The sequence below is a fragment of the Carlito syrichta genome, unplaced genomic scaffold (assembly GCF_000164805.1).
Source record: "Carlito syrichta isolate Samal-C Ts95f unplaced genomic scaffold, Tarsius_syrichta-2.0.1 Scaffold111520, whole genome shotgun sequence".
In the NCBI taxonomy this organism is placed as follows: domain Eukaryota; kingdom Metazoa; phylum Chordata; class Mammalia; order Primates; family Tarsiidae; genus Carlito; species Carlito syrichta.
The window spans coordinates 228,894-251,251 of NW_007055616.1; the positions used below are offsets into that span (position 1 = coordinate 228,894).

Consider the following 22,358-nt stretch of genomic DNA (forward strand, 5'->3'; position numbering starts at 1 on the left):
TCGAGCCCAGCTGTGAAGTTTTAATTTAAAATTAAAATAGAAGCTAGCAACCTCTCCAATATGGTTAAACATTCAGATTCCTAGAAAAAAGTAATATGTAAATATAATATATGGGAAGGACTAGGGCGACATTTAACTGAAAAGTCAAAGAAACTGAAGTCAAAGTAGGTCTTTTCGGGAATGGGACCAAACAACTTTGGTTCCTTTTAGTTTCTGCCGGTCTTTCATACACTGAGAGCCATGCTTGGCATTTGGGGGAAAACGAACATGAGCTTGGCTTTCAGTTCCCCTCAGTATTGGGGGAGAAATCCCAAATCAAAGTCACTCAACAAACAACAAAAGGCATCCTTTTTTGAAACCTGCCTTAAACACGAAAAAGCATTTTCAGTTCAAAATGCTAAAGGTAATTATTCCGCCAGACAGACAATTATTTGGGCAGGGACATGTGGTAAACATTTCCTAGGGAAGGAGCAAATGAAAAAGGTCAAAGCAAAAGTCAACTGAGAAGAGCTGCAACATCTCAGCTATTCACAAATGTGAAGGAGAGCAAGAGTTGCAAGGGTGGGGGAGCACACACCACCTCCATTCATTACTCTCCGAGGCTTAAATCTCTTGCTTCTCTGGGTGAATACCACACATCTGTTCTCTTGTCACAACAGCACTAAGTTGATTTAAGAAAATATTCTGTCTCTTTTTAAAGCTTTTTGTTCATAATTACGTGATTTCTCTTGAGTCTTGGTCTCCTTAAGACATGTTTATTCTGCACATCTGCTCTCCCCATACCTGATTGCACAAAGGTACCAGAAAGAGCAAACCAACAGGTATAAAGAGACCAGCCCTCAAAACAGATCAAAGCAAACAGCCCATGGAGTCCTTTGGAAATCTTGGCTGGCAGCTCTTGTAAATAAAAGTGCTTCTAAAGCAGAAAGCATTCAACTACCGTATTTATATAGGGCGTGATTGACAGGTCAGTTATTAACTTCATAAAAACACAGGCAATGTTAACTAGCAAGAATGTTTGTTCTAGCTGTTCTATCTGAAGGAAAATGAAATCCAAGATAGAATGGCTTGCTCTCTGTTTCTTTTAAGTATTTATTTTAGAACCGTGCAGTATAAAAGAATGTTTTTTCAAGTCAGTGAACTTAAGCTATTTTGCTTACTGTTCTGGAATTTAAGTATGTTGTTATAATTCTTTAGAAAACAAATGTTACATTTACTAAAGGCAAATTCCAATGGTGCACCATGATCTTTTCAAGCCCTCAAAAAATGTTCATTCTTTTGAATTGCTGAAATTAAAGAAATTTTACATTAATTAATCTTTCTTTCAGTAACTAAAGTGTGTCACATTGGGAAATCAAAGAGAAGGAAGCCTTCCTCCCAGTGCTCTGGACGCAGCCACGTGTTCCTTGAATCACTTAAGGAAGCAAGTCTAAAACTTACCAGAAGAAGACAAGAATAAACTGGCTTGTATTTTATTAACAGGACTTGAAGGACTTTTTAAAAAATACGCATACATTCTATCGTGTACAATCATTTATTACAATAGTATAAGGCAGTATATTTTATTTAACAACTCCCTCAGAAAATGTCAGTTGTGTATTGATATGTGGTCAGGAAATCCTGCAGAACTAAAATCCACTCTGGCATGCAACAGTCATCCTTGAGGCTTAATATGGTTAGCACCCACGCCCATTCCGGTGGGTAGTAACAAAAATGTCAGGCTGTATTTCTCCAACCTGAAGAGCAACTTGTATAAAAATAGCTTTGAGCAACTATATAGCAAAGGAATCTAAAACCCTTGCATTTATTGAATATATTTCTTTCTCACTTATAAAATGATTTTTTTAAAAGTAACAAGGAAAAAAGTAGAAGGCAAAACTAGTTTTGCTTTTTTTGAATCATTCAATCAATACTTTCAAAATTGAAATTATATAAAGTTGACATTTCCTAGCCAAATAAATGCTTATGAAGTGGGCTGGTGTTTATGTGCATGTTTGTTTGTGTGTTTCACATCCTCAGGTCTGAGAGTTTTTCCATGTAAACATAAGTTTTGATAAATGTCTCTTGAATTAAGTTTAAAAGGCTATTTGTTATCAAAATGTCTCTTAGCAAAGGCTGTCATCAGATGAGCTACGTACCACAGACAAAAGCAAACCCAAAAGCCCCAGAAATCCATCCCTACTCATCAGTACATTTAATGTAGCACAACCCTGCTTCCCCCAGCATTCCCCAGTCAGAACACAGAATTCTTATGAAATAAATACTCAGCCTTAGAACATGCCCTGGCCTCCTCCACCACCTATCCCTCCCTCTTCCCCCGCAGGACTATACTTTCAAACTAGAATATTTGTTTTGACAGACTTCTGCTTGCTTAATGCTCTGGCAAGGGATTTCTTGCACACCCCTAGCCAGTAATGAACATCTTGCCAGAAATATGCAACTCTTGGCATGACAAGAATGGGGGGGTAAAAAACTCTGTCAGCAAAGACTTCCAGAATTGAAGATAAAAGCAGCACACTGGATGAACAGAATCCTTTCCCCTAGCATATTATAATTTCCTGTTGTTTTCCCTGCTTCTCTCTATCAGGAGGAAAACCTTCATTTGGCAGTTTCACATACTTTCTCTACCTAAATAAAGCAATGGGAAACTATTCTCTAAATCTTGGTTTCTAATTAAAGAACTACTTATCCAAATGAAAAATGTAGGTTAGCTAATCCTACTCAGAGAGTAAATCTCCAAAACAATTTCTTAATAATAGTTTATCAGGAAAATTAAAATCCATTGAACTTGTTTAATCCAGTGGAATACTTCTCTTTCATTATTTCTCCAGTTACATTTAAAGACCTAACACTCAAAAAGTTAACAATGCAAGATGGCTCCACCTTCCCCCACTGAGCTCAGAAGAGCGGGGCGGAGTACTCCACAGCTCTCCTAGGAGGGCTTAGGGTGTGGGTAAAGTGTCTCCTGCTACAACCACCCCGATTCTTGGGAAGAAAGCCACAAAGTAGATTTCCCGCATGGGTGGATTCAGGCACTTTCCAGAAAAACAAAACAAAACACTCACAGATCTTGAAAAGAACATGTCCCAAAGAAGATCAGACTACTGAAATAGTCTCTGAGGAGAGAGCTCCTTCCTCCACACCTCACTCAATACTGATGCCTCCCAGAGTCCACCCATCCCCTCCGGGAGATCTCATTCAAAGCAGCACATTAAAGCCTTTAAGAAATCCTGGTTTGATGAAATGTGTGTTCATCAAGCAGCCACCACATCACCAGCTCCTAGCTCCCCTCCCTCTACAGTTCTCCCTCAGTTGACTCCTTCTCACCCTTCAAGCCAGCCCTCACCCTTGTGGGAAGCTTTCCCTGACAGCCCATGCTCATCCTGCTCTGTACTTCCAAATCTTTGCCTGCTTCAAGAAGAGAACATTCACGCTACTGCACGTAGTTTGGAGTATGTCTACTCTGCTTGATTCTGAGACTTTTGAGGGCAAAAACTTGGACTTATTTATCTTCTAATGCCTAGCACATTACCTGGCACATGGCAACAGGTCAATAAACCCCACTGAACAAATGAATGCTAACAAGAGCTAATTGTATTGTGCGCTTACTGTGTGCCAGGCACTCTCCTAATCTCCTGGCGTGTATTAACTCACTTAATTGCACAAAAACCCTAAGAGGTATTTTTCCCATTCGACGCATGAGGCAATTGAGGCAGAAAGAACGAACACATTTCATTATTTCTCTAATATGACCTTATTTTCTTATCTCCAGCAGGGTAAACGTGAGTAATTTTGCTCTACTTCTGAGGAAAGAGGATGTGATTAAATACCACTGTTTAATACACTGAAAGCTGTTTGGCAGAACTTTGTTACTTTTAGAAATACTATATATTATTTAACAAAAATGTTTTGCTGTAATGAAAAAAAATGACTGGGTTAGGAGGAGTCACATCTGAATCTGAACACTAGCTCTGCTCCACACCAGAACTGAGACATGCAGCAAACAATCCAATTTCAAGTGTGTAATCTAGAATGGGGACAGCAATACTTTTTGCGTACTCCTACCTGGAACACATGAGGCAAATGTGTAAAAGTTCTTTTGTAGTCTTTATGTTATGAAGTGTGGCAAACTGATGCTTCCACCATTGTGAACCATGCAATGGAATAATGTTTACCTACCCACAGAGCAAATATTTAGGACTGATTACCATATATTTCTACTCTTATTTCCCAGTAGGTAAATTGGTCCAAATAATTGGAAAAGTTTTTCAAATCTGCATAGAGATTTCTCCTGAAAGTGAAGAAACTTTCTGCTAAATTGAACCAATCAAACCACATCTGTTTTGAGGCTCACAGTATAAACTGGGAAATAAGAAAAATCATTGAGTATTAATAAAAGCTTGACAACTGTCTTAAAAATTTCAACAAAACTATGACCCACACAACTGACTAAACTATCTACCCTGTAGAGACTGTCTACACTCTTCTGTCACTAATGGAATCTTATATAATATCGCCAGTGCTCTCAGCCCTACAAACTATGAACAGCTCAGTAGATAAATCTCAATAAGCCTCCACATCAAACAGACTGGAAGAAATCAAAAGACCGCTGAGCTAAGCCAGACCAGGCTGATATTTTGGTTTATTGGTTAACTGTTATGCTTGGAAAGGCATAAAGCTTAATTGCAAGGCTTGAGGTGTATGTAAAAAATGCCTGACTTAAGTAGAAATACTGATCATAGCATCTGTCACTAGTTAAAATACGTGGAGATCTTTATCCAGGATATTTTTGCTGTTTATATTTTAAATAAATGAAAATAGCCAGTCACATGGTGACTAAACATGAATCATTGTTTCAGCTTTTTGAGAATGCTTGGTGTAAATTAGGGAGTAACACTGCTGTTAATCCAAGTCATGTGAAAGTTAAAAAGGGGGAAAATCTGGTTTAGTTTATAACTTCTTGTGGTATTAACCATAGGTTTTTGCACAAATATTAATGAATACAACACTTTGAAACACTATATGGAAAAGTGAAATCCGGTGGTGTTATTTGGATCTTTTTACCATTTTCTACTGAATAACTAACTCCATTTGGCTGAACAAGCAACAAAACTAAACACTTTTTAAAGGCCCTAGGAGAAAGTTCTCCCGTAAAGGCTCAGTAAAGCTTTGAGTAAAACCTGAAAACGAGGGCTTCATCACTGCAAAACCCGCATTTTCACTGCTACCAAAGTCACTCAGCTAACCCTCAGTCAGCAGGCACATAGTGCTTTTGGATGTGCAAAAAATTTAACACAATCCCTTCCCAAAGAACATAGTATTTATTTGAGAGCACATCTCTTATTCACAAGAAACAAAAGCCAATACAAGAAAGAAAGAGTATACATAATCTGAGGAACACCGGGAAGAGTCCTAATGAAAGGAGGAACGAGTGCTGGGATGACCAGTTTCTTCATTCATTTAAAACACTCATCACTGCCCAAGAGCTTCCCATGTTCCAAGCACCACTGCCGGAGGCCCTTTAGAAGCATCTGTGCATTTATTCCTCACAACTCTAGAGGCAGATACTATTATCATTCCCATTTTCTAATGATGCTGAGATGAAAAAACTGAGGCTCAGGGGACTAAAATGCCTTGTTCAAAGTCAGAGCCAGAAGTTAAGTCTGGGTCTGCTTATCTCAACATGCATCTTCTTAGCAACTCAGCTTTGCCTGGATAAGGCACTGGGGTATGAGGGAGCATCAGACCCAGGTCCTACTCACAAGCAAGCCAGTAAGGTCAGGGAAAACTTGCAAGAGGAAAAAAAGATTTGAGTTGAACCCAAAGGATGGAAAAAATCAGCATGCTGTAAGAAAAAGAGGAGGGACAGGAGCTGTAGGAGTAGAAAAAGCAGGAAAAAGGAAAAGCCTAACAAGTTCAAAGAACAATAGAGATTAGTTTCATTAGCGAGTGTTTATCTGTTGGGGTGAGAGAAGTTAGTAAATATTTGTGAGCTTGAATGACAGGAGATAAGCTAAAAGGGCAGGCTCAACTTACAGAGGGCCTTGAAACCTATGCTGAAGAAAATACAATTAGCCAACAAACGATGGGACAAACACCATTCACCCCCATAGTAATAAAAGCAACGTAAATGGAAACATCATGGTAATTTCCCACTCACAGTTCCTCAAACCTGCATTTAAAAAATAATTATACTCGCTACTGAGAAGATTATACATACTGGCAAATTTGCAAATTGAATATCTTGTCTTTACAAAGTGTGGCTATCAGTTTCACTGAACGTTTATATTCTTTAGTCCAGTATTTTCATTGCTGATAATTTATCCCCAAAAGATAATACAGAAAACATGGGTAAAGCTAAAATGCATGAGAGAATATTCCCTGTACCATTTTTTATAATGTGGAAAAGTTAAATGGATGTAAATGTGCAATGATAGGCTATTGGTTAAAACAAACAAAAAGTAAAGTTTAAAAAAAAGTTCTAAAGTTGACTGTGATGATGTTGCCCATATCTGCGAATTTACTAAAAACCACTGAATTGTACAATTTAAGTGGGTGAATTGTACTCTATGTAAATTATATCTTAATAAAGCTGTCTTAAAACCAAAAAAAAAAAAAGTTGTTTTTTTTTTAAAAGGGAAAAGGCCAATTAGAGGGATATGGACTTTAGATTGTAGGCAATAAAAAGCTAACAAAAATTCCTGAGGAGGAAGGTGACATGGGGAAATTGCTTTTCAAGAAGATCAATTTATCAAGAAATCTGACAATACATAAATAGAATCTGAAGACCAGTTATACTCTTAGGTTCACCTAAGAGAACCTATCTGCAGGAAATAACCCTTCATATTAAAACACTTCTTGAGTAAAGATACTCACCACACTGTTATTAATAGTATTAAAAACTAGAGGAGAAACTCAGTATTTAATAGTGATAGAATTATCAAGTAAACTATGATTGTTCATTATAAGGAATGTTACCTTAGGTACCTATAAAAAGACAAAATGAATGACTAAGACAACATGAAAAATGTCTTCTATAAGTGAAAAAAAGGAAGATGCAAAACCGTATATACAGAATTAGAAATATACTTTATAAAAACTAAACACTCATGGATGGAAAAAATGGCAGGAAAACTCATCAAAATGCTAACAAAGATCGTGTGTGTGTGAACCATTTCCATATTCTCCATATTTTTCTTAATAAGCACATACTACTTTCAACATAAAAGGAGAGAACAAGACTGAAATAGAGACATCCAAGACCCAACCCCAGCCATAACATAATCCTTCTATCCGCCTGGCTCTGGAAGACAGCAGCTCCCACAAACTTAGCTAACTTATATAAAATGAGCAGTGAACTGCAGAGGAGACAATTCCAGCAGACAAATATTCGTTCTGAACACAAGGGAAGACGCTCATTTATGGTCTGGGTGCTAGTACGAGGGAGGATCCGAGGGACAAGAGGCTGAGCGTGGCAACAGTGTAAATGTAGGAAAGGGGCTGGAGTCTCCAGGCCTGCTGAAAGAATCCAGGTGTTTTTCTTCAACTCACAATTGCACTCAGGGCTCCAAAGATCTAAGGCTCCCCTCAGCAAACATATCAAGAATTTCAAATGGCAGGAGAACAGAGAATATTGCTAAATTATCATTTACTGTTCCCCCCAAAAGAATAAAAATATTGACAATTAAATCAAACAGTGTCTCTGATTATAAAGAATCAGTGAGTATCCCTGAGAAGCGGGGCAGCCTCTTGCAAACAGCGAGCACAGTTCCAAGCATTTCCTAACATGTGGGCTATGGCGTACACATCATAGAAAGGATATATAACTAAATGTTTATTTCTTGGATTGTGCGAATAATACCATAGTATTTGATTCTTTGTTAGTAACCATTCCCTCTTCTTCTTCTTCTTCTTTTTTTTAGTTGGAATCTCACTCCGCAGCCTCCACCTGCTGGGCTCCGGCGATCCTTCCGCCTCAGTCTTTAAGTAGCTGGAACTAAAGGCACGCGCTACCACACCCGCTCATTTTTTGATTTATTGTAGAGATGAAGTCTCTCCAAGTTGCCCAGGCGAGTCTCGAACCCACGGGCTCAGGCAATCCATTCACCTCAGCCTCCCAAAGCGCAGGATTACAGGCTGAGCCACTGAGCTCGGCTACTCTTCTTCTTTCTTATCACTACTGTCACTTCACAATAAGACTTACCTGTTCCAGAATTATTTTGTGCCTGCTGGTTTTTGGTTTTTGTTTTGTTTTGTTTCAAGCACATCGTATGCTTCCAAAGAATAAGGTGTTCTTGCTTCCTCCTAGTTCTACCACCAAGTCAGGATAGAGTTGATGCTTAAGACATAATTAAGATATTAGGCCAGAGGTGGTAGCTTATGCTTTAATCCCAGCACTTTGGGAGGCAGAGGCAAGAGAACTGCCTGAGCCCACGGGTTTCAGATCAGCCTGGGCAACAGGGTGAGACCTCGTCTCTATAATAAATAAAAAAATTTGCCAGGTATGGTGGCACATGTCTGTAGTTCCAGTTACTTGGAAGGCTGAGGTGGAAGGATCGCCTGAGCCCAGCAGGTAAAGCCATCCTGGGTGACGGAGTGAGATTCCAACTCAAAAAAAAAAGAGAAAAAAATTAGGATATCAGATCATGCCCACAAAGTCACTCAAGACTAAGATAAATGAACAAGGACACACAATTTCTTCTGCTATTTTGAGTAAAGAAATTCTATAAAGAGGATATTATACACAAGACCCTAAAAAAATAATTGAACTTCAATTTAATGGTGGGAGGAGGGATAGAAAAAGAAAATGGTTTCTAGAGAAAAGAAGCCTCCACAGAAACACCATGGATCCCATGGAATTCAATTTTCATGGGTGAGCCAACCAGTTTGGCAATGCATGAGAGTGCAATTTCGAAGGTAGCCAAGGCTGAAAACAGGATAAAAACAAGCAAGAATGGTATGTCCATTTGTGGAAAGGTCACAACTTATAAACAGTCATATGGCAATTGAAATACATTTTTCCAAAGACATAAATGCTATAAATGGTGGCACTGTAGGTAACCTACATAAATTGCTTAACTCGCCATTGAAACATTATGTTTTTATAAGTGAAAAATCGAAACCTATGCTATTGCAATATTGGTAACTAATCAAAGTAGGAGACCACCACTGAAAGAAACTCTTTTAGTGCCCTGACATGTTGAAACTTAAGGAAATACTGGCTTAAGTAAAGCATGATGGAGATGGAGATGATCTGTGCTAGATCACTGGGGAAAACTGGACACTCATCACCCCAGAAGCCAGTGACACCATGTTTTTAGTACATATAATTTCATTTCCAAAACCAGCCATGAGTTGCTTAACAATGGGAAATGTTCTAAGAAATACATCACGAGGCAATTGTGTCATAGTGTGAACATCATAGAATGTACTTACACAATCCTACATGGGATAGCCCACTACACACCTAGGCTATATGGTATAGCCTATTGCTCTTAGGCCACAAACCTGCACAGCATGTTATTCCGCTGAATGCCATAGGCAATGGTAAGCTATAGTAACTATGTGTGTACCTCAACACAAAAAACAGAAAAGGTACAGTAAAAATGCTTTCAAAAATAAAAAGTGATTTACCTGTGTATTATAGCTACCATAAATGGAGCTTGCAGGACTGGAAGTTGCTCTGGGATGAGTCAATGAGCAGTGAATGAAAGTGAAAGTCTAGGACACTACTATACACTACTGTAGACTTTATAGACACTGTACACTTAGGTTGCACTACATTTATTTAAAAATATTTTGTGGCCAGGCACACTGGCTCAGCACTTTGGGAGGCCAAGGCAGGAGGACTGCTTGAGCCCAGGAGTACAAGATTAGCCTGGGCAACATAGTAAGACCCTGTTTCTGTTTAAAAAATTTTTTAATTAGGCAAGGTAGTCCCAGTTACTCAGGAGGCAAAAGAAGGATAGACTGAGTTAAGGATTCAAGGCTTCGGTTACCCATAATCATGTCACTGTATTCCAGCCTGGGCAAAAGAGTGAGACCCTAACCCAAAAATATATATTTTTCTTTCTTCAATAGCAACTTTTTTTTTTTGAGTAATAGTCTCACTTTGTGGCCCAGGCTGGAGTGCAGTGGCACTCTTATAGTTACTGCAGCCTGACTTGCTGGGCTTAGGTGATCCTTCTGCCTCAGTCTTCCAAGTAGCTGGAACCACAGGCGTGTGCCACCACATTCGGCTAATTTTTTTTGATTTATTGTAGAGACAAGGTCTTGCCAAGTTGCCCAGGCTGATCTCAAACTCCTGGACTCAGGCAATCCTCTTGCCTCTGCCTCCCAAAGTGCTGGGATTACAAGCATGAGCTACCACTCTTTGGTTCAATAGCAAGTTAACCTTAGCTTACTGTAACATTTTTACTTTATAAACTTAAAATTTTTAAAAATCTTTTGACTCTTTTGTAATAAGATTTAGCTTAAAACACAAACACCTTTACAGCTCTACAAAAATATTTTCTTTTTATCTATGTATTTTATTAGTTTTATCTATTTTTTAATTTTTTAAAAACTTTGTAAAATTTCTTTTTTAACTTACTTTAAAAAACAAAATATGAACATTAGCCTAGGCCTACACGAGATGAAAATCATCAGCTTCAGTCTCCCACTTCTACATTCTGACCTCCTGGAAGGGGCAATAACTGGTGTGGAGTCTTCATCTCTTACAATAACAAAGCCTTTGGAAATACTTCCTGAAGGACCCACCTGAGGATGTTTTACAGGTATCATTATTTTTTAGTAAGTATGAGTACTCTCTTAAATAACAAAAAAAACCCAGAATATAGTGAATACATAAACCAGTAATATAATTTTTTTTTTGAGTCAGAGTCTCACTCTGTCGCCCAGGCTGGAGTGCAGTGGTACATTCACCCGCACCACAGCCTCGACATTCCACCCAGCTAATTTATTTATTGTAGAGACGAGGTCTCATCAAGTTGCCTAGGCTGCTCTCAAACCCCTAGGCTCAGGCAAACTCTCACCTCACTCTCCCAAAGTGCTGGGATTACAGGCGTGAGCCACCGTGCCCGGCTGTGTGCTCAGCTTCTCTATGACAAGCAATACAGGAAGTGCAGGTCTGTGTATACTATCACCACAGATATGTGACTAATGCATTGTGCTATGGTGTTAAGACAGTTATGACATCACAGGCAATAGAAATTTTCAGCTCCGTTATAACCTCATGGGACCACCATCATATATACAGTCTATCACTGACCACAGTGCTGTTATGCAGGACACAGCTGTACAGGGAGGAGAGGCAGATGAGCAATACTACTCTGTGCTTCCCGGCCATGATCTGAAGCACCCACTGTCAGACAGAAGGAACAAAACATACAGAAACAGTCGCATGAGGTTTTCCTGCCTTAATGGAGGAAGAACCAAAGTGATGGGAAGGAAGAAGGGGCTTGAAGAGAACATGTGATTTAGGGGTGCGGGCAAGAATTCTGCTAAAGGTACAATCAGGCAGCGGCACTGAAGTGAGGAGATGGGAGGATGAGGGGTGCGGGCTCTTCCTGAGAGAAAGTGTTCACAAAAGACTGCCAGCTGGTCCCTCTGTCCTACAGTTAAGCTTACAGTTGACTTCAAGTCATAACTCTTCTCCTCCACTGTACTTCCAAGATTTAGACCATATTTTACAAATGACTATACTCCCCTCAGTGCTCAGAGCCTTGACCCTAGCTAATGCATGTGCGGAGTGAATGATGAAGAAAAAAATGTCGGATTTTTTTTTTTTTCAGGACAAGTTGGCCTAAGTTGAGTTAGTTCAGAGACCAACTATAGAAATCAGGCATAGGAGGGGTTTGACTGGAGGAGGCAAGAGAGGGAACTGAGTGAATTAAGGGAGGGAAGTATGTAATTGACCACATATAATAATGTAATGCACTTCAATCAGTTGCTCAGAACTTGAGAGATGATAGAGATAAATAGGAGAAAGACAAAGACGTCTGAAGAACAACAGATGGCCCTAGAATTGTGCTTACAGTTTTCTAGCTCTCCAAGATTTACCAAGTGGATCAGTCTTACTGTTTCTTGTCAGATGAAGCTAGCCTGACCCCATCTTCTGTTGAGCTCCACTGGTCTGCCCTGACTCAGACAGCCTCATGTACCACTTCTACAAAACATTTAGAGTTTAGAGGACAGAAAAGAAAGAAACTTAGAAGACACAGAAAAGAGATTGTTCAGGACGAGCTGGCCTAAGTTGAGTTCAGAGGCCAAAAAAGTCACATCAAAATAGTTTGGTCCATAAATAAAAATAATTAAGTACCAATTTAAATAAATTTAGAAAGACCATTTGACTTCACACCACTAGTCTTCCAATAAGAAAATGTTGTAATATACAGGTCAAATTTCAAAGTGAAATTAGAGTTTATAATTTAAAATGTGCTAAACAGTCTGTTAACTTGTTAGCGATCAGCTCTAAAGCAAACAGATATTTCATATAGCAGAATAGCATTTTCTTCACTAGAAATTGATTATATTCCATTCAGAATCTCTATTTTACATTCTATACAACTGTGTTCAAATGTGAAGACATATACTTTGTTCCTGGGTGAATTTTTAAGTTCAAACTACTTGCAGAAATGAATTATAACAAAACCATATATCCAGACACTTGCACAAATTCATATCTTCTAAAAATTACATGAAGACTGCAGTGGCCATGAGCATAACACTGCATTCTAGCCTGGGCGACAGAGTGAGATTCCAACTCAAAAAAAATAAAATAAAATAAAATTACATGAAGAAAATATATAAATAAAACATACATATATTACCTTGCTATTTAAGTCACTGTCCTTAATAAAACATTTTCAAAGCTTTTGAGATTGCCTAGAAGAATGTAGTCGCAGGCCTCACTCATTGCCTAACCAACATTCATTCCTCCTTCTATCCTTCCTTTTAACAGAATTGATTTTGGTTGGGTATTCATCCTTCTCTGAGAGGTCACATGCTTCAGGGAAGACTGGCACCAATCCCAGACCCAACTGGAGAACCCTGATTAGTCTAAGCTAATTATGGTGGATCTATTTCCCTCGCCAGGGATAAGCTGTGGCATGCTAAGATGCTAACTCTGTCTAATAACATGTAAAGTGTGTAGAGTGTAGAAGTAGGAACTTGGTAACATATATAGGAGGTATTGCTGCTCTTAAAAAGAAATAAAAAGAAATAGAGTTGCAAAAGGCCACTGGATATTGTGCCTACATATTGTAGTGTCTAGTGTGATGGCTGGAACTGTAGTCACCTTGACCATGAAGGAAGCTTGCCTGGTGGCCATGCCATCATATCAAGGATGACACAGTAGAAACAGGGGGGAAAACCTGGGCCTTTGATACTATCAATCCCCCTTAAAGCTTCTAGGTTATATCTGAGATAATAAGTTTTCCTTCTTTAAATTTTGATTTCAGTTTGCTGTTACTTGCAGCCAAAAACATTCTAACTGCTGTGAGTCCAAATTATTTCAAGCCTATGTTTAAACATTAACAAATGAAGCCATTATTGGGGGGCGGGATGAGGTTGACAACAGCAGAGTATGCTACTTAACTTACTGGCAAGACAGACAATCTAAAGACACAACTCAGTCCTACCAGAGGATCCTTAAGCCTTATCTATTATATTCCAAAGTTGGTTACTACCAATTTATTCTCAACTTCTCTCTCCCTATGTCCCCTCCCCCATGCCACAAAGGAATACAAACACACAGTCTGACAGGTGAGGCACTAACTCAAGGATCAATCCATCCCTCGAGCTACAGGTGCTACTCCCCACTATGGTTACCATAGCAACGATCAAGCCTTGGGAAATGGAAATCACTTCTTCTGACAGAATGGTAGAAGATTCTAATGTGCGATACAAAGTTTATTTTCTCAAAGAGGCACTTAAATTATTGCATGATTTTGAAAGGTTCATAATTATGATATTTTCATAGATTCATATTTATTGATTACCTACTATATGTAGGACACTATTTTAAATTTTTATCTGACAACTTGGGATAATTTAAAGTGTATTTAGCTGTAACTAAAACTAAGACTTTCTGTTGCTGCCAAGATACATCTGAAACAAATACCTTTCTGTCTCACAGATGGTGCTGCTCCTAATAATCAGAAACATGTCTTCCACCTGCCTTAAACAGTATCCCCTATAGCATTATCCCCCAAACTATTGGATGGAATGCATGATGGTAACAGATGTACCTTTGAGGGAGGGAAGAGAAGGGAGGGGAAAGAGAGGGAGGGAGGAAGAGGGAAGGGGAGGGAGGGGTTCTCTTGACATGTCTTCCTCATTCACCAATAGAGTCTCAGAACCTGCCGGCCCAGAGTAGGTGGTCAATGAATCTTTGCTTTAGGAATGAATGAATGAATACTTACATTATGTCCCCTGTGTCCTAATCTGATTTATCATCTAATTTCTTAGACAACGTATGTACAATGTGCGCTACAACCTTGTTTATGCTATATCAATTGGTTCTGGTCAAATAATCTAGGGAAATACGCATACTACATGCTATATTCCACTCTTGAAGATTTCCAAAACGCATGACAGAATATAAAATAGTCTGAGAAGTCCTATCATAAACATATTTTTATTTATCCTAGCATTTCTAGTCAGTGTAAGACAGGGAAAAAAAATGCTTTGTTGGGTTTTTTTGAGTTGAGACAAGATCTTAGTCTGTCATCCAGACTGGAGTGCAGTGGCACAATCACAGCTCTCACAGCCTCAAACTTCTGAGCTCAAGTGATTCTCCCAAGTAGCTGGGACTACAGGCGTGCACCACCTCATCTGGTCAATTTTTTCTAATTTTTTTGCAGAGATGAGTTCTTGCATTGTTGCCCAGGCTGGTCTTGAACTCCCGGCCTCAAGCAAGCCTCTCACCTCAGCCTCCCAAAGTGCTGGGACTATATACACATGAGACACCATGCCTGGTGAAAAATCTATTTTTCACCCAATATATTTTAATCTCCTCAGGAAACGAGTATTCCTTAGCACATAGGACATATTCCCCATTAACATAGCTATTACGCAATCTAGAATTGATACAAAAAAGAAATGCTGAAATAATCACACCAAACTGAACCATGCTTTAAGAATCTACAAGCGAGAGCTGGTTTATTCATGAGCAACTCTTCCAGGCTTGGCATCATCTTCTTCCTTCCCACTAGCCGGTGACACAGAAAGCAATCACTTCTCAAATAATTCCTAAAACAATGGTTTTATCATGGACTACTCTGACACAAAAACCTCTAAGTGATTTCTAATATTCATGTAAAATTCAAGCCATTCTCTTGATATGTCTTCCTCACTCACTGATAGAGCCTCAGAACCTGCCTACCCAGAGTAGGTGGTCAATGAATCTTTGCTTTAGGAACAAATGAATGAATATTTCCATTATGTCCTCTCTGTCCTAATCTGATTTATCATCTAATTTCTTAGGCAATGTGTGTACAATGTGCACCCCAACCTCTACATCCTTGTTTATGCTATATAATCCCATATGGAACACCCTCTTTTCTACCTGTTCAAATTCTGCCCATTCTTTCAAGTCCAGATTAAACCCATATTGCTGCATGGATCCTGACCTCTTATCCCCTGACAATCAACACCAGAGAAACTGATCCTTGTATTTCCTTACTAACTAGTTCAAATGTTGGTCTTATCTCCCAATAAATGATAAACTTCTTGAAATCTAAGGTCATGCCATAAACTACTTTTGTACATATTAGTGCACCAAGGTACACAGTAAGTATTCAATGAAAAAATGTTATTGATTATATCTTATAAAAAAGAAGTTCTATGTATTAAAAAATAGTTGGAAATTCCTGGAATTTCCAAACTATACATGACTAAAATCAGTAGTTATAAGCACCAAGTTCTGAATAAGGAAGAAATATTATCCAGGACCTAAAGAAACTGTTCCCTCTGGCTTTAACCTCTTTGACTCCATTTTCTCATTTGGAAAATAGCTCTGTGGTATTTCTCTACAGGTACTGAATGAGCAAGAAATACTGCTTGTAAACCCCCTGATAAATGAAGACTTTATCTCATAGTACTGGAAGCAATCCTGACGTCTTAAATTATGTAATCCCGGTATTACATTATATTAGTCTGGCTCATATAAAATATAAGCTACAAAAATACCAAAGCTAAGGAAAAAAATATTTACTCATGCTTTTACTAAGATGCAGAAAGAGGATGCATGCATTGCCAACATTCCATAGAACATGCTCAAACTCCAGCAACAATGCTTCAGTTATTAAAGAAGGCAATGGCCTGAAGCAGTACTTAGAAATAAAGATTACTTGGTCTGTGCAAGGGTCAATACGTAAGAACACAATGACTAATTCCCACTTCAAGTTCACAAACATATTTCTTTTTAAGAACTTCTTTTCAGTTAAATTTTTTTTTGTGGTTTTCCTACCTGTAATCTATGAACCTAAGAATGAACAAAAACTTGCAACTTTAAACTCTCCGGTAGGCCAAAGTGTCAGCATAGACTTAATTCTGACTTTAAGAACATCTCAACAAGAGTTACACAAGACTTACACTTTGCCTCTCAGTCTCCAAAACTACTCATTTAACTGACTAAAGAAGCAGATTGAATGTTCATTCTACAAACAATTGTGGAAAGTGCATGAATAACCCCTCCAGACCAAATCAAAACGCTGGGCTTCTAACCTTAATTTCAAATCATCAATATTTATAATCCTATGATAATTAAATTGCCCCTTTGGGAGAATAAACTTCATATTTTACATTAGACTCATCTGAATCCAAACTAATATTATTGTTGCTAATAGAACCTTTGTTTCCAAATAATCAGTTAACTTTATTAATGTTCTAGTTGAGCTTACTGTGGGCTGAAAGTGACTAAATTGTATCACCAGCACTAGCTTTTGACCTTGAACAAAATCACTTAACTTCTCTGCACCTCGATTTTTACATCTGCAAAATGAGAATGAGACTGGATGACATCTTAGGTTCTCTCAAAGATAAAAACAAACAAACAATGGTTATTAGTATAATTTTACTTAAAAGATCTGAATAAAAAATAAAAGCACAGACTCTGTAGAATATTAGGTTAAGTCTAGAAGAAATCATAACATAGGCAAGAATTATCCTGGACCTCAAATCTTCTCCCAATACCACCACACTGTTATCAACTATAAGGATTTTTACAGAGACAACTGTATACAAAACGCAGTCTTATTAGCAACACTAATTTGGTGTAATTTCATTCACTGCTAATTGCCAACCAGAAAACTAAGATTTCTACCTTCCTGGTTTTATGACACGTGAACATTGGAAGCCTTGAGATCTGCTTCTTGCCTCCAGCTACAGGAAATCCGCATGGGACTCACTGAGGAAAAGAACATGCATGGGCCAAAACTGCACACATTCCATACTGTTTTCCACTGTCCACAGAAAGAGTACTAAAGTCACATCAAAATAAAATTCTCCACTGGCTTCCCTCTATCTGTCCTGCTAAATGGTCAGCGGTCCACATTGACACCTGGAGTGAAGTGGTTCATTTCCCACTTTGACAACGTAAAATTTAAAGTCAGGTTCCAAAAAGGCGAGTTACAGCTCACGAGGGGCTCCACTGTCTGCTGTGTAAATGAGCATGTGCTCTGCCAAGGGAACTCACTTTGTGTCCCAGTTCTGCCCCTTTCTGGCTGCATGACCGCAGGCAGGTAACTGAATCTCAGGAGTCTCAGGCTGCCCCTTTGTGACACGAAGATTCCATATCTACCACACAGAACTGCGATGAGGCTACGTTAGGCATGTACAAAGGGTCTGGCATGTGCCAAGCACGTAACTGGGCACTAAGTAAATGCCACCTCCCTTCACAACTTCTCCTGACCCTCTACACATTGAACAGAGATGTCAGCACCACAGATAACTGCCGTATTCTTCATCAGACTGGGAAATTCCCCTAGGACAGACAGTATTTCTGATTCATCTTTGGATTCCAATACTCAGAAGGGGCCTGGGCCAGAATAAAAACAAAATAAATGCTGTTCAATAGAGAAAATGAGAATTCTTTGGGTTTGAGGATGTTCATATTATCTCAGCCACAGTCAAAGAAAATCCTGATTTTTCAAGTTGGCCAAATAGGAGCTTGCTACGAGCTACTATGTAGTTCAAAGCAAACAAGCTTTTCTGAATTCTAATGATTACATTCTCTAAAATATAAAAACCCAATTGCCCTGCAGCTCTCAATTTTAGTTTTGAGAATTCAATTCTTTCCTAAACAATAGAGTGGGTAACCACAGACACTTGTGGAATCTCTTTTCCTAGAAAACATGAAGAACAGGAGAGAAGCCAGTCTTTCTGGAAATTGCTTGAAAATCTAACTATAAGCAGGATGCTGGACTGGATTAGATGGCCCTGGGAGAATCCTTCCAGACCTACACCACTGAAATGTGAAGAAAAATAACTGAAATAATTATCTGTCATTTATACCCAGGAAAATAAAATAAATACAATTTAACATCTCCTGACAGAGTCACTGGAAATAATTTTACTTGGTCTTGTGATGCTTTTACAACAATTTTCTTCTTAAATTGTACCAAACTACCCCTAAGCTATTAGTTTGAATATAAGCACTCTATAATAAGACAGAATAGATATTGTACTTCACAGCACAGTAAACAAGATGACTACTCTTTTGTCTTTTTAAGTCTGTTGGTCTGCTTGTACTGCAAATCTACTCATCCCCAATGCCTTATGAGAAACACAACTTCCTCCCTCAAGTACTCACTCAGTTCTCCCATTTATAAACTTCTAGTGCATGCCTTACTCACATCGTATTGTGCAGCTGATTATTATACGGTGTCTTCTATTTTTATCTGATTCACAAGTAACAATCTTCATCTCCCTAGCTGAAATGTTAGCTCCATGAGTAAAGTCCAGGTTTTATAATCCTCAAGTACTCCTCTATCATGTCAATATTGAGTTCATGGTAAGTGTTGTCAAGTTCTAATTGGCTCACTGCCTTAAAATGCAGGGAGTGCACAAAAGCTATACAACACTCTGGACACCAAGCAGCTGTATAAAGTTTTGGCAAAGCAGACACTCCAAGAAGTCAAAAGTAAAGCTTTTCAGATTGCTATAAATTGACATTTGTCACTTAGCTGGGACTAGCTCAGGTGAAGGTTAATACACACAGGAGCTAAAGGGAAAAACCTGGAGCTGATGACCACAATGGTTTGGCTTCCGCCATGTAAGAAACAAGAAGTTGTCAAAGTGAGCCCACTCACATATAGAGGGAGACTGGTTTTTTGTTTTTTGATTTTTAATCATAGTGTCACTCTGTCGTCCAGGCTGCAGTGCAATGGCATGCTCACAGCCACTGCAGCCTTGACCTGCTGGGCTCAGGAGATCCTTCCGTCTCAGTCTTCCAAGTAGCTGGAACAACAGGTGCACATCACCACATCTGGCTAATTTTTTTTGATTTATTGTAGAAATGAGGTCTTGGCAAGCTGTCTAGGCTGGTCTCGAACCCCTGGACTTGGGCAATCCTCTTGCCTCCACCTCTCAAAGTGCAGGGATTACAGGTGTGAACCACCACGCCTGGCTAGGGGGACTATTTTAGAATGCACAAAATATTTCCCAGGTCACAGAACTTTGCTGGTTCTGATTTTACACAGGATCAAATATTCATTCTATCAGGCTGAGTCAGTCAGGAAGCAATAAACAGAAAGAAAAAGGTTAAAACCCATAAAAATGTAATAACTATTTAAAACATACACAAGTAAAACTTGTGTTTTTTCATTCTTAATCCAAAGAACACATCTAAACAAGACTGATGGGCTCTAAAATTCAAGCATCTCATGTACACTCTACAGACTTACAACAGTTAGGCAGATGTTCCACTGTTTTCTTTACATGTGAAATGGGAACATCTTTTACCCCCATAGTGTGACAGGTACTTTTCTGGACCCTGGGAATCCAGTATTTTACCAAACTCACAAATCCTGTAACATATGTAAAGCCTTAGCTTAGTATTTTACAGAGGAAAAAGGCCTCAGGGACAGCCCAAACCTCTAATTATACAGAGGAGAAAACCAAGGCCCAGAGATGTTAACTCCCTTTTCTCAGTTGGTTATCATGGTTATATGACAACAGAGACAGGAGTAGAAACCTGATTTCTTATTTCTCCTCCAGTAACAAAATGTACTTTTCATCAAGCCATTATTTCTACATGCTGGACACTATGCTAGGTACTAGGTGCCCAAAAATGAATAAGATACTGACCCTGTCCTCAAAAAGCACAGTCTTGAAAGCAAGACAATTGGACAAATACAATCACAGAAGCAGTAAGAGAGAAAAAAGCACACTATGTCTCTAATAACCTGGACTTTCAATATCTTTTAAAAAAGGAACTTCTAATAGTTTGCTTTAACCTTGCAAAAGCCCTATGAGTACAGAGCAGATATCTTCTTATTCCTGTTACATGGATGGAGAAACTGAAGTACAGAGCGGATAAGGGAGTTTATTAAGGTCATCTCCAGTGGCAGCAAAATGCCTAGAAACCAAGTTTGTTTACTCCAAGATAGACATTTTTTTCCCACTAGATGGAAAAAGCAGATGTTCTTTTTATGTCCAGTTCCCTTCTGACCAAGATTGTGTGCAGGACAATCTGTGGTTGTGAAAGGAAACTTAAATGACTTGTGAGGTGTCATCAGCTGAGGTTAGTCATTTGATGGTTAAGTAACCAATGAGACATCATTAATACTCAATTCTTAAGTGCCCGTTATATACACAGAAGAGATGAAAAAGGTGCTGCCCTCAGGGAGTTAATATTGTAGGGAACAAAATTATAAATATTTCAACAAAAAGTGACGTAATTAAATAAACTGCAACTGGAAGAACCATCACAAACAACTGGAAATTTAGGACACTAAAGGTTTTGCAGAGCAAATCTAACAGTAGCTGCCAAGTAATATACTCTTCAAGGGTTAAACAGAGAACAGAAGCCGTGTGGAACACATCAATGTTCTTCAGATAAAGGGTCTCACCAAAATGTTGATCACATAAAAAAAAAAAACTAACAGCCTATATCCTTCATTTCACTTTTTAACTTTACTCAAAAATAATTATACAAATATCCCACTTCCTTCTTTCTAGGAAACTTACATATTTTGTAATCTTTCCTATCTAAGGGGAATAGATTTATAATAGAAGTTTCCCTCAGTGTGACTTTGTCAAAAAGATTAAAACTATATGGAATCATTGCCCTATACTTCCACCCTTCTTTAGATGCAACCTAAGTGAAATGAATCTGATCATTTTCTCCTATACATAGAAAATTTGTATATACATCCAAGAATCACTTCATGAGAGCTAAAAATATAATTCATTTTCAAATTAAGTTTTAAACATTATTTATTTCACTTGTTTGATGACTTACTAACATATTGTATTTACATCACTATTTAGCATGACCTCTTAACATGACCCAACTGTTTTAAACTATAGCATATTGTAGAATTATTAACCAAATGGACAGTGCTAAGGAGAGATAAATATTAGTGATTTCAAATTACTGGCAGGAAGAATTTCTTTAGGACTAGGCTAAAAACTAAAAATTATGATCATCCTTCCAAAAGAGTGATGTTTGTTCTATTTATTTAAAAAATACTATTCAGGAAAGAAAGAAAAAAGGGTCAAAAAAACCTCTCTGGTGTTTCCTGAACATACTCAATACCCAGGGGATTCTACTCACAGTCAGTTATCTTCCTTTTAAATACCTGGTGAATTTTATAGGGTGATAAGCAGCAACTTAAATGGCAATTCAGAACTACTACAGTAGGTTTCATTAGAATTACCATCAGTATGTCAAAACATGATTTCATGATATTTTTAAATTCCTAAGATTCAGTTCAATCACAAAAAAATACATTTTAATAAACAACAGCTTAAAACTTACACTTGAAGTTTGATGATGTTTTTAGGTAGGAGAAGAGCAGGGCCTGAATCTCTAGACCCTCAAGAGAAAGACCATGGGCTAAAGTGGATCCTAAATGAAGTCAAGGAAGTAATTAAGCATGCAGCGACAGTGACATCTAGTGTTAACAACTGCACGCCAATCAGACTACAGAACTAGTAAATCCTCTTAAGTGCCAAAGAATAACTATTCAAAGTTTCTTTTCTTTAAAAATAAACAGAACTTGTGCATTTCAGTAGATCTAAAAATTACCCGTAATCAAAATGGTTCCATAGGTTTCCTTCAAGACATTACAAAACCCTTGTTAAGAGAAAAACGATTTTGAGTAAACATGAAATGAAAAGACCAAAATGTC

General features: G+C 38.2%; 1 protein-coding gene across 4 annotated transcripts in view; it reads right to left on the bottom strand.

The window, feature by feature from the left end:
* THADA (THADA, armadillo repeat containing) overlaps nt 1-22,358 on the bottom strand; it is a 355,753-nt gene that overhangs the window by 226,194 nt on the left and 107,201 nt on the right. The window lies entirely within an intron of this gene.